This window comes from Rhincodon typus, chromosome 8, assembly GCF_021869965.1.
Source record: "Rhincodon typus isolate 14 chromosome 8, sRhiTyp1.1, whole genome shotgun sequence".
Lineage (NCBI taxonomy): Eukaryota > Metazoa > Chordata > Chondrichthyes > Orectolobiformes > Rhincodontidae > Rhincodon > Rhincodon typus.
The window spans coordinates 72,061,658-72,072,057 of record NC_063339.1 but is presented as its reverse complement, the minus strand read 5'-3'; the positions used below and the strand labels follow the sequence as shown (position 1 = coordinate 72,072,057).

At 43.5% G+C, this 10,400-nt stretch overlaps 1 long non-coding RNA gene and 1 other non-coding gene across 2 annotated transcripts in view; one reads left to right on the top strand and one right to left on the bottom strand.

Moving 5' to 3' along the window:
* Positions 1 to 1,623: 1,623 nt before the first annotated feature.
* Positions 1,624 to 10,400, bottom strand: part of LOC109928265 — a 10,010-nt gene continuing 1,233 nt past the window's right edge. The window contains exon 2 of the transcript XR_007262716.1: positions 1,624 to 2,352. This is a non-coding gene — a transcript (uncharacterized LOC109928265). The remainder of the gene's footprint in view (positions 2,353 to 10,400) is intronic.
* The window catches only part of LOC125483770, a 64,251-nt gene continuing 63,281 nt past the window's right edge, over positions 9,431 to 10,400 (top strand). The window contains exon 1 of the long non-coding RNA XR_007262718.1: positions 9,431 to 9,537. This is a non-coding gene — a long non-coding RNA (uncharacterized LOC125483770). The remainder of the gene's footprint in view (positions 9,538 to 10,400) is intronic.

Sequence of the window (10,400 nt, the reverse complement as noted above, 5' to 3'; positions counted from 1 at the left end):
GATGTGCCCCTTTAATGCAGCCACAATGGACAACAGCTTTGTATATCTCCATACATACTGTAGCCCTCCTACAGACAGACGTTTAACATTAAAAAGTGTGCCAATATAATTGGAACATACACACGAATCAGGAGCTAGAGCAGGCCATTCAGCCCTCAAGACTGCTCTGCCATTGGTCAAGATTGTTATGTCAGATCTAAATTCTTGCTCACCCTAATAACCTTTGACTCTCTGGTTCGTCAAGAAACTTATCTGTCTCTGCCTTGAAAATATTCAATGATCTCCTGCTTGGACAGGGCAGTGTCAATATATACAAGAAGAGGGGTCCCAAGGCTGTGCCAATATTTACATGGGAAGAGAGTATCCCACACAAAAGATTGAAAATACATAGGCTCACAGGGTTGGTGCATCCTCTGATAATGCAGATTCTTCAGGTCACTGTCCAGACTCTTGTACTATTCAGAGACCAGCTAGGAATTCTCCAAAGTTCTACTGTACCAGTGTTGCCAGATTTGTACCACAGACAAAGAAAAAAACTGCCCCAATGTCAAATCCTGCATCTTCCCAGGAGCAAAGTTGCCTTTGAGTCAACAGCACATGACCCATTCTTATTGCTGTCACTGGCTCCGTAACACAAGCAAATTCTAAGGACGACATCCCTACCTCAGTGCACAACAATTAACTGCATGTTCATCAATGTTCGTGGTGAGTTTGTCTACCAAACAAAAGTCAGCTGTGTTTCAGTCAGACAGGACTGAGCCAAAAAGGTTATCAGATCAAGCCTGACACTTGCTGAGACAAAAGCGAAATACAGCAAATGCTGGAAATCTGAAACAGAGAAAACAGAATGTGTGAAACTTTCAGGAGGTCAGGAGAGGAAATGAGAGTGAACATTTCAAGTCGGTGGCCTTTCAGCAGAACTGAAGGAAAGTTGGAAATGCCACCATTTGTATTAGATGTTAAACTAAGCTCCCATCTCAGCCAATATCCTCTCAACCATCAATTCTAAGAAGAGTGTGGGATATTTACCTCTTAACCAACAACACTGAAAAAATAACACAGCTCATTATTACATTGTGATCTTGTGAGGACTTTCCGAGAGCAAATTGGCTGCCATATTTCCTCTGTAAACACAGTGACTGATAAGATCACTTGCTGTCATATAAACATACAAAATTATGACGGGAATAGATAAGATAGATGCAGGGAGGTAGTTTCAACTAGGGGGGGCATAGCCTCAAAACAGGAGGGACCAGATTTAGGACTGAATGGAGGAGGAACTTCTTCACCCAAAGGGTTGTGAACCTGTGGAATTCCCTGCCCAGTGAAGCAGTTGAGGCTTCCTCATTGAATGTTTTTAAGGCAAAGATAGATAGATTTTTGAATGGGTTGGTAAGTGGAGCTGAGTCCATGAAAAGACCAGCTATGATCTTATTGAATGGCGGAGCGAGCTCGAGGGGCCAACTGGCCTACTCCTGCTTCTGTTTTTTATGTTCTTATGTCACCATGATGTGACGTGGTGTTGTACATGTTACCCACATAACAGACAATCAGGTACTTATTGAGGCAGATGACTAGAAGTTCATTAGCAACTAACTATGTATGACATCTTATACTTGTATATAGATTCTAGGCAAAATGCTTACTTGTTTTATTAATATATTACATTCATAGTTCACCGGCTCACTAAGCAACTGATCAACTGACTGCTTGCTAACTGTTGATTCAATGTAGAGAGTAAGATGGAGACCTCTTGCACTACAGCATCATGCACTATGAAGTCATCTAGCTCTCTTAAGAATACAGTGCCTTTCTGAGTTCTGTGTAATAATACAACAGTTACTACACCTCAATAGTACTTTTCTAAATTGATTCATGGGATGTGGGTGTCACTAGTTGGGCCAGCAGTTATTATCCATCCTTAGTTGCCCTTGAGAAGGTGGTGGTGAGCTGCCTCCTAACAGCTCTAGCCCATACATTGTAGGTAGACCCACGACATCATTAGGGAGAGAATTTCACGGTTTTGACCCAGACACACTGCAGGAATGTGCAAGTCAGGATGGTCAGTGGCTTGGAGGGCAACTTGTTTGTCCTGGTGTTCCCATGTATCAGCTGCCCTTGTCTTTGTGGATGGAAGTGGTCGTGGATTTGGAAGATGTTGTCTAGGGAGCCTTGGTGAATTTCTGTAGTGCATTTTGAAGAATGATACACACTGTTACTACTAAACGTCGATGGTGGAGAGAGTGGATGCTTGTGGATTTGGTGCCAATCAAGTGGGCTGCTTTTTCCTGGATGGTGTCAAGCATCTTGGAGCTGCAGCCATCCGGGCAAATGGAGTTTTGGCTTCATTGGCTATAAGAAGATTAGAAGGTCCTGGAGTTATAACAGGAATTGAAAAGACAGCAAAAAACATAAGGTGTGACCAATAATGCTAATCTGCAATTCAGAGAAACTCCTTTATTCAAAGAGTATTAACAATGTAGAACTTGCCTACCACAAGGAGTTGTTTGAGTTGAACACAGAGAGAAAAAACACAGTAAAACTTAGAACTGATAATACTTGTCCAAACAAAAGTTTAATTTTGAGGCTAACATGAAGAATTTAAAACCTGCATAGAGTAGGGATACATTTAAGGAGAAGTGAGATAGGTACATGTAGGATGAAGGAAGAAATGGATCCAAATTGGCCTTCTGTCAGACTATAATACAATGATGCTATGATTATATCGATGGGGTTAGATAGAGATGGATGGGCAGAGGCTCATTTGGAGTATGAAGACTATTTACAAGCGTGAATGGCCTGTTTTTCTGCTGTAGGAAGGTCTTTGAGAGAGAGTACACGTGTGTGTGTGAGACCGTGTGAGAGAGAGAATGTGTTTGTGTGTGTCTGTGTGTGTGAGACAGACAGAGAAAGAGAGAGAGAGACAGAGTTTCTATGTATGTGAGGGAGAGAGAGAGAATGTGTGTGAGAGAGAAACTGTGTGTGAGAGAGAGAGAATGTGTGCGTTTGTATGAAACAGAGACAGTGTGCGTGTGAGAGAGGGAGGAAAAGTATGTGTGTGTGTGTGTGTGTATGTGTGAGAAAGAGCGTGTGCATGTGTGAATGTGAGAGAGAGAATGTGTGTGTATGTATGTAATGCATGTCTGTGTGTGAGTGCGCATTTGTTTGTTGCAGGGGTGTGTGTGTGGTTTTTTTAATTCATTCACAGGATGTAGGCATTGTTGAATAGGCCAGCATTTATTGCCCATCCCTAAATGCCCAGAAGGCAAGCTGAGAGTCAACCACATTGCTTTGGGTCTGGAGTCACATGTAGACCAGACCAGGCAAGGATGGCAGTTTCCTTCCCTAATAGACATTAGTGAGCCAGATGGGATTTTCCAACAATCGACAATGATTTCATGGTTGTCATGAGACTCTTCATTCCAGATTTTTAATTGAACTTAATTCAAATTCCACTATCTGCCGTGACAGGATTCGAACCTGGGTCCCCAGAACATTATCTGGATCTCTGGATTAACAGTCCAGCACCTCCCCGAGAGACAGAGAGAAAGGGGGGGGAGAGAGCAAGAGAGAGAGAGAGGGAGAGAGGGCAAGGGTAAGGGGGAGAGAGAGAGGGGGCAAGGATGAGGGAGAGAGAGTGAAAGAGAGAGACAGGAAGAAAGGGGGGGGGGGGGGGGGGGGGGGGGGGAGAGAGGTGGGGGAGAAGGAGAGAGAGAGAGAGGGAGAGAGAGAGGGGGGGAGAGAAAGAGAGAGACTCTCCCCACCTAAGAGAGAGACGGGGGCAAGAAAGGTACAGCAATCAAATGAAGAACAAATTCCAGTACTTAGCATGTGTGGTGTGGGCCAGTGCCAACTTAGTTCAGCTGGTGGCACGTTCACACTCACACATGTTCTAAACTCCCTGCTCTGGAATCTGCCATCCCAGTTTAACAATGAGGGAATGTTGACTCATCATAAGTGCCATCCTTCTAAGCAGATGGTAAACTGAATGCTGGTTATGCCCACAGCACTAATGGAAGAAGAGAAGGCAATGATCCTGGACAGCATTCCTTTCCTCTGGCAATAGTGTGGCTCGTTATTATCTGGTACTTTGCAATACTATAAAGCATATTAAAAATCATTATATTATAGATGTCGGTTGTGGCTCAGTTGCTAGTCCTCTTACCTCTAAACCTGACCATTGTGGGTTCAAGTCCCACTCTAGGACATAGAACTCAAAATCTAGAGTGATATTGAGAAGTACTGTCTTTTGAGTGATACATTAAACCAACGTTCATTGAGCTCTCTCACATTAAAGTGAAAAAAAAATCTACAATACTTTTCAGTGTTCTGGGATATTATTGCCAGTGTCCTGATCAACATTTATCTCACAGGGAACATTGCTAAAATAGATTATCTTGTCATTAACATGCTGTTGTCTGTGGGAATTTGATGGGTAGCTGCTAAAATTCTTACATTTCAGTATGGAGCATACTTATAAAAGGGACTTAAGTCTGAAGTCACAAAAGGCACGACATAAATATCAGTCTTTCTTTGCTCGATCTACCAAGCTCCTCCCACCAACACACACTCAAAGGGATCCAGAATAATAGGAAAAGCAAAACCTTGCTTACATCTGTTTCAGAGATAGTAGGTACTGCAGATGCTGGAGAATCTGAGATAACAAGGTTATCTCAGAAACTTTCTGAAGAAGGGTCTAGACCCGAAACGTCAGCTATCCTGCTCCTCTGATGCTGCTTGGCCTGCTGTGTTCATCCAGCTCTGCACCTTGTTATCCTTGCTTACATCTGGTTGCCATTATATTATTGGACAAATGTAGAAGCGGTAAGCCTTGGATGTTCTTTGATATTCCCTGCACACAGTAGGGAGATGCTGTCCATTTAGCAAAACTCTGGAAAGACCTTTTATCAGATACATATGGTGTGGTCACGCTGCATCCACAGACTCAGGCAAAGAAAGACCCAGTTGACTGTGTGGTGCGGGAATTTGCCCACTGTGCACTGACTTATCTCTCTGTGGGTCACCACACTCAGCAAAGCCTAGCTTTCATCTCAATGGATTATTTAATAACACAACTCAGAAAACCACATAATTTCATAGTAGTTTATCTTTTGTGGTGCGTTCTGTTCCTTTGTCCTTCTCCCCCTTACTCTGATTTATTATCCATGTGTTCCCCTATATCACACACCATTCTGGGGCTGTTGGAGAATTTGGCCAGGATTCCATCAAGAGCTCCACTGATGACTAAATGCAGTGCAAAGCACAACCACCCTGACTTGGGTCAGAATACTTCTGTTTCAATTACTGCTCCCTTACACTGTTACAAAACAGCACTATTGAGGAAATTCAATAAGGATCCTGGCCAAGAAATGGAAGGTTGAATATATTCCAAGAAACTGTGACACATGGCCTCCCATCTCCGACTGCCTTCCCCAAGCTCCTTCCGTTGGCTATCAGACACATCTCCTTATCTGCACCAATTGGAAAGCAAACAAATCTCTTGAATCACCTGATTGGATGAATTTGGGTGGATAGTCTAAAATATCCTTCTGCTCATCTCCAATGTTTGCATAATTAATAAACAAAAGTGGTCAAAGAAAATGAAGAAGATAATGTTTTCTTTCAAAAGATTCTATATGTAAATTGCTCACAACAGAGCCCTGGAGATTAGTGTTTAACTCACGGTGACACTAAATGATCCTGGTGAACTGACAAGCTTTTGACTAAGGGGAAGAAAGCTAACAAAGCAGACATCTCCTGTAGCTAGCCCTTTGCATGCACATGGTAGCCCGCTTATATAGTATGGATAGAACTGGGCTGACCCACAGATTCCACAGGCACTATCATGAAGCACAGTCACTTGTGCCCTTGTACCCCAGCTGGGGCAAAACTGGCATAGATTTGGCCAGTGCCAGTACTGCTGTACTTAGGTTGGGCAATGAGGCCTTTAGCTCTTGGGCTGGGAAGATCAAGTAGCTCTGAAGTACATGTTGAAGCGGTCAGGGGAGTCAGAGGTTGTTAGAGGAGGGCAGAGTATGAAGGTGGGGCTGAGGAAGGAGACAGATCGAAGGGTACTGGAAATGTAACTTGTTGGGCCTGAAGAAGACACTTCAGCTCCCCTTAACCCACAAGCAGTGCTGCAAAGGCATCTACCTCGTGAATTCAACTTTTCATGCCATCTTTCAATGTCCAGCTAATATTGATCGTCTGTCCCTCCCATCAAACACCCAGCAATTAGTCAGCAGGGGGAGAGCAGTAACAACCAGAGCATGAGATGTCCAAGCAACAGGAGTAAACCATTCAGCCCCTCAAGAGAGGTCTGCCATTCACAGAGTTCTTCATTGAATTGTATCTTAACTCCATTTACTTGCCTTAGTTTCATATCCCTTATTTCTCTTACACTACAAACAAAAACTCTACAAATCTCAGTTTTGAAATTTCTAATTACCCCTGAGTTTCAACAGTATTTGGAGCAGAGAGTTCCAACTTCCATTCCTCTTTGTGTGAAGCTCTCTGCTATCATCCCTAACTCTCCTAGTTTTATGGTAGGTAATGCTCCTTGTACTGAGCTCCCCCACTAGTGAGGATAGCTTCTCTCTGTCAGCTCTGCCATTTTTTTTATCATTTTCAAAAACCCAGTTAGATCTTAATCTTCTATTTACGAGCAATAAAAGATGAGGTTATGCAATCTGTCCTTATAATGTAACTCTTTTGACCTGGTAGCATTCTGATAGTTCTGTACTGCATCCACTCCTAGCTCATTATTTCCTTCCTAGTTTGCACAGAACTCCAGATGGGGTCTGGACGGAGATTATGTAACTCTGGAACTTTTATCGCTTGCTATCAGAGCGGCCTTGATACAAATCAGCCAATTCACAGTAAACTACCCTAAATACCAATGCATCTTAGGTTTGAGACCTTCCTGTATGCATTTGCTTAGGAATGGCCAGCTGAAGGCCCATACCCAGCTATAATGTGCTGCGAGTCTGGCAATATTCATTGCTAGATTGCTAATAACAGGACATCTTCTGCAGGCGAGGACAGAATTCGTCCCTTTTAAAAATAATATCAGAAAGTATAAATAGTTTTGTCCCACACACATAATGAAGCATCAGTGTGCTGCAGGTAAATCAAATTAATTTATGTCGAATCATATCTCACAAAAGTGACCGTTCCATAGGGATTGTGGGGAATGCAATCAAAAGTCAATCACAAACCGAAATGACAGTCTGCCAGTGAATCAAATGTACCTGCTATAAAGGAGGAAGGAACTGCACTAAGAGTACATGCCTTAGCATGTCAACTGCAGCTCAACGGTAGCACTCCTGGCTCTGAGTCAACAGATTATGAGCTCAAGTCCCACCCCCAGAGGTATTAGAAAGAAGACAGTCCAGTTTAGAAATGGAGAGGGGCATTCTATGGTTAGAGTGGCTGTTTTTTTTTGGCAATTTAGGTATTAACCTGAGGAGGGCAGCTACCCCTGGTGGTCTCAACCAATGTTTCTCCCCAAACCAAGGTCCTGAAAACAAATTAATCTGCTCATTTACGTCTTCACAACTTGTGGGATCTTGCTGTGTGCAGTTTAGTTGCCATGTGTCCTGCAGTACTTTAGTGACCTCACTTCATTGATTGTTAAGCACTTTAGGAGCTGGGAATAGACGCTAAATAACTGCAGACCTTTCACTATCATTTTCAAAATAGGGAAGACTGTTACAATCATGACATTAGCAGCTTCCTTTAAATAGCAGATATAAAATAAACCTTCCTTGGGAAATAATATGCTGAGTTGCAGAGATGGACTTTTGTGGAAAGTCCAAAAGGAGAAGGTGATAAGTAAGTGGAGAGGTTTAGAGGGGGATTTCCAGAACTTATAATCAAAATCGGTGCTGGTACAACTGCTAGTGGAAGCTGTCAAAGGATGAGAGGGTGCAGAGGTAGAGAGGATCAGGAACAGTACTGTAGATTGTCAGGCCTACATGGTTGAAGGCACAGCATGATGGGATGAAAGAAGAGATGGACATAGCAGTGCAATGAAGAGTTTGAGGTGGAAATGGCTGAAGTTGATTATAGGGATAGGCAGCGGCAAAACTACGAAGAGATTTCAACATGAGGAAGAGGAGGTGTTGGTCAGCCAAGTACCAGTACTCCATGCTTAAGTATGTCCCAGAGTGTCTTTAAGACAGAGGTAGATAGGTTCTTGATTGGTTAGGGGGTCAACATTTAAAGGAAGAAGGCAGGAGAATCGGGTTGAGAAAAATATCAGCCATGATCAAATGATGGAGAAATCTCTAATGGTGAAATGACCCAATTCTGCGCCTATATCTTCTCATCTTATGTGAGTCTGTTCGCTGTTGATGCTTGGTGTTGTACTTGGTTGTTTAAACCTGGTTGTGGATTCCAAGAAAACTAAGCTGCAGAATCGGCTGAAAACCAGAGTTGAGGTATAGAGCAGATATTTTAAGATACTAAATAAAATCTACTACATTCTTCAAAAATAATGTGTTCTCTGCACTGGTCACACACCATTGTTGTGCTTGGGGTGTAGGAGGGAGTTACACAGCCTTCATCCAATGACAATGAAGGAACAGTGTATATTTCCAAGTCAGGAGTGCCTTGGAGGCAGACTTACGGGTGGGGGTGTTCCCATACATCTGCTGCCCTTGTCTGTCTAGATAGTAGTGGTCATGGGTTTGGAAAATGCTGTTGAATAAAACTTGACACTTTGCTGCAGTGCATTTTGGACATGGTATATACTGCTGTTACCACTGGGCCTGGTAGAGGGAGTGAAGGCTTGAGGTTGGAGGACAGGGTGCCAATATCTGGGCTGCTTTGTGTTGAGATTCTCAACTGTTGTTGGAGCTGCACTCATCCAGGCAAGTGGAGCATGTATGCTATCACACTCCTGACTTGCGTCTTGTGGACAGGCTTTGGGGAATCAGGAGGTGAGTTACTCCCCACAGTATTCCTAATCTGACCTGTCCTTGTGGTCACTGTATTTATATGGCTGGTCCAGTTCAGTTTCTGGTCAGTGGTTACCCCCAGGATGTTGATAGCGCTGAGTGGAAGTAGGTGGACTTTGAACACAGGGGTCAGAGGTCAGAAGTTCAGACCTGAGTCAAATAGAGGCAGAAACTCTCAGCTCATTTTATAGGGAACCTGGAATTGCACCTGAAGTGGTGTAATCTGCAGGGCTGTGGACCAGAGGTTGGAAAGTGGGATTAGAATAGGCAGCTAGAATGTTTTTTTCGGCTGGCTGTAATTTTTCAATGGTTTTTAATAGCTGGCAGAATTTAGAATACACACTTCCCAAAAAGTGGGGAAGAAAAACTCTAGTAATGCGGTGTCACAGATGATGAAACATGTGTTTACAACAAGCTCAGACTGTAAGTCGGGTACGAACTGGTTCCTGTAACTGGCTAGAATTGGTAAACAATTTTCATCAGCTTCTAGGACTCAGCGGTGACCTCAGAAATCACCTCAAATCACAGCGCAGACATCCATAGCCCTCTGACAGAAGAGCAGTATACGCAGGAACAGGTAAGGGAGCAGAGAGATAACAAGACACCAGAGCGGTGAGAGACAGAGCTTCTTTATTACAGTCCCCTGGCTCCCAGCTTTCACTTCAGCCTAGACTCTGACTGGGAAACTGCTGAGAGATGTTGTTAGGTCCAAGTTACTACTGAGAGCGAGATAATAACAACAAAAGCAAAATTTTGTTGTTTTGTTTGATAATATCCGAGGGAGCAATGTTTCACAAAGAGAGGGAGGGGAGGGAAGTGATACCTGGAGATTTAATGTTACTGTTCACACCGGTAGATAGAGACAGAGTCTGAGCGCTAGTGCGGAGTGAGATAAAATACGAGGGTAGCACAGCGCTACTGGATGAATATTACGCTGGACACTGGGAATTGCAACAGATGGTATACAATGTTTACACTATTGAAGAGTTACATTGGATACAGAGTAACAGCAGAGTTATACATCGGAGGGGGATTAAGCAGCATAGACACAATGTAGCACCGACAGCCATACACTGACAATCACGCGGCGCAGCAAATCACAACAGGTCGTGTAGAAGTTGCGCTGGAAAGAAGCCACAATAAAAGAGGGTGGTATGAAACAGGGCAACATGCCTATAACTCAAACACAAGGTTACATTTGCAGAGACAGCAATAGAGAGCGTCAAAAGGAAACTGGGTTGAAGACAGTGCAGAATGAGCCAGAGTTTATGAGGGGCAGTTAGTTACACTGGAGATACCCGATCCAGTGGAACGCTGAGGGCTGAATGGCGTATGCCGCCTCCAGCGCCTAAAGGTCAATGAGATCTTCCCACTTGGCGCAATGCAGAACCAAAACAGCCCTAGTATCGAGACATTCTCTCTACCGCAGAAACGTCAGCC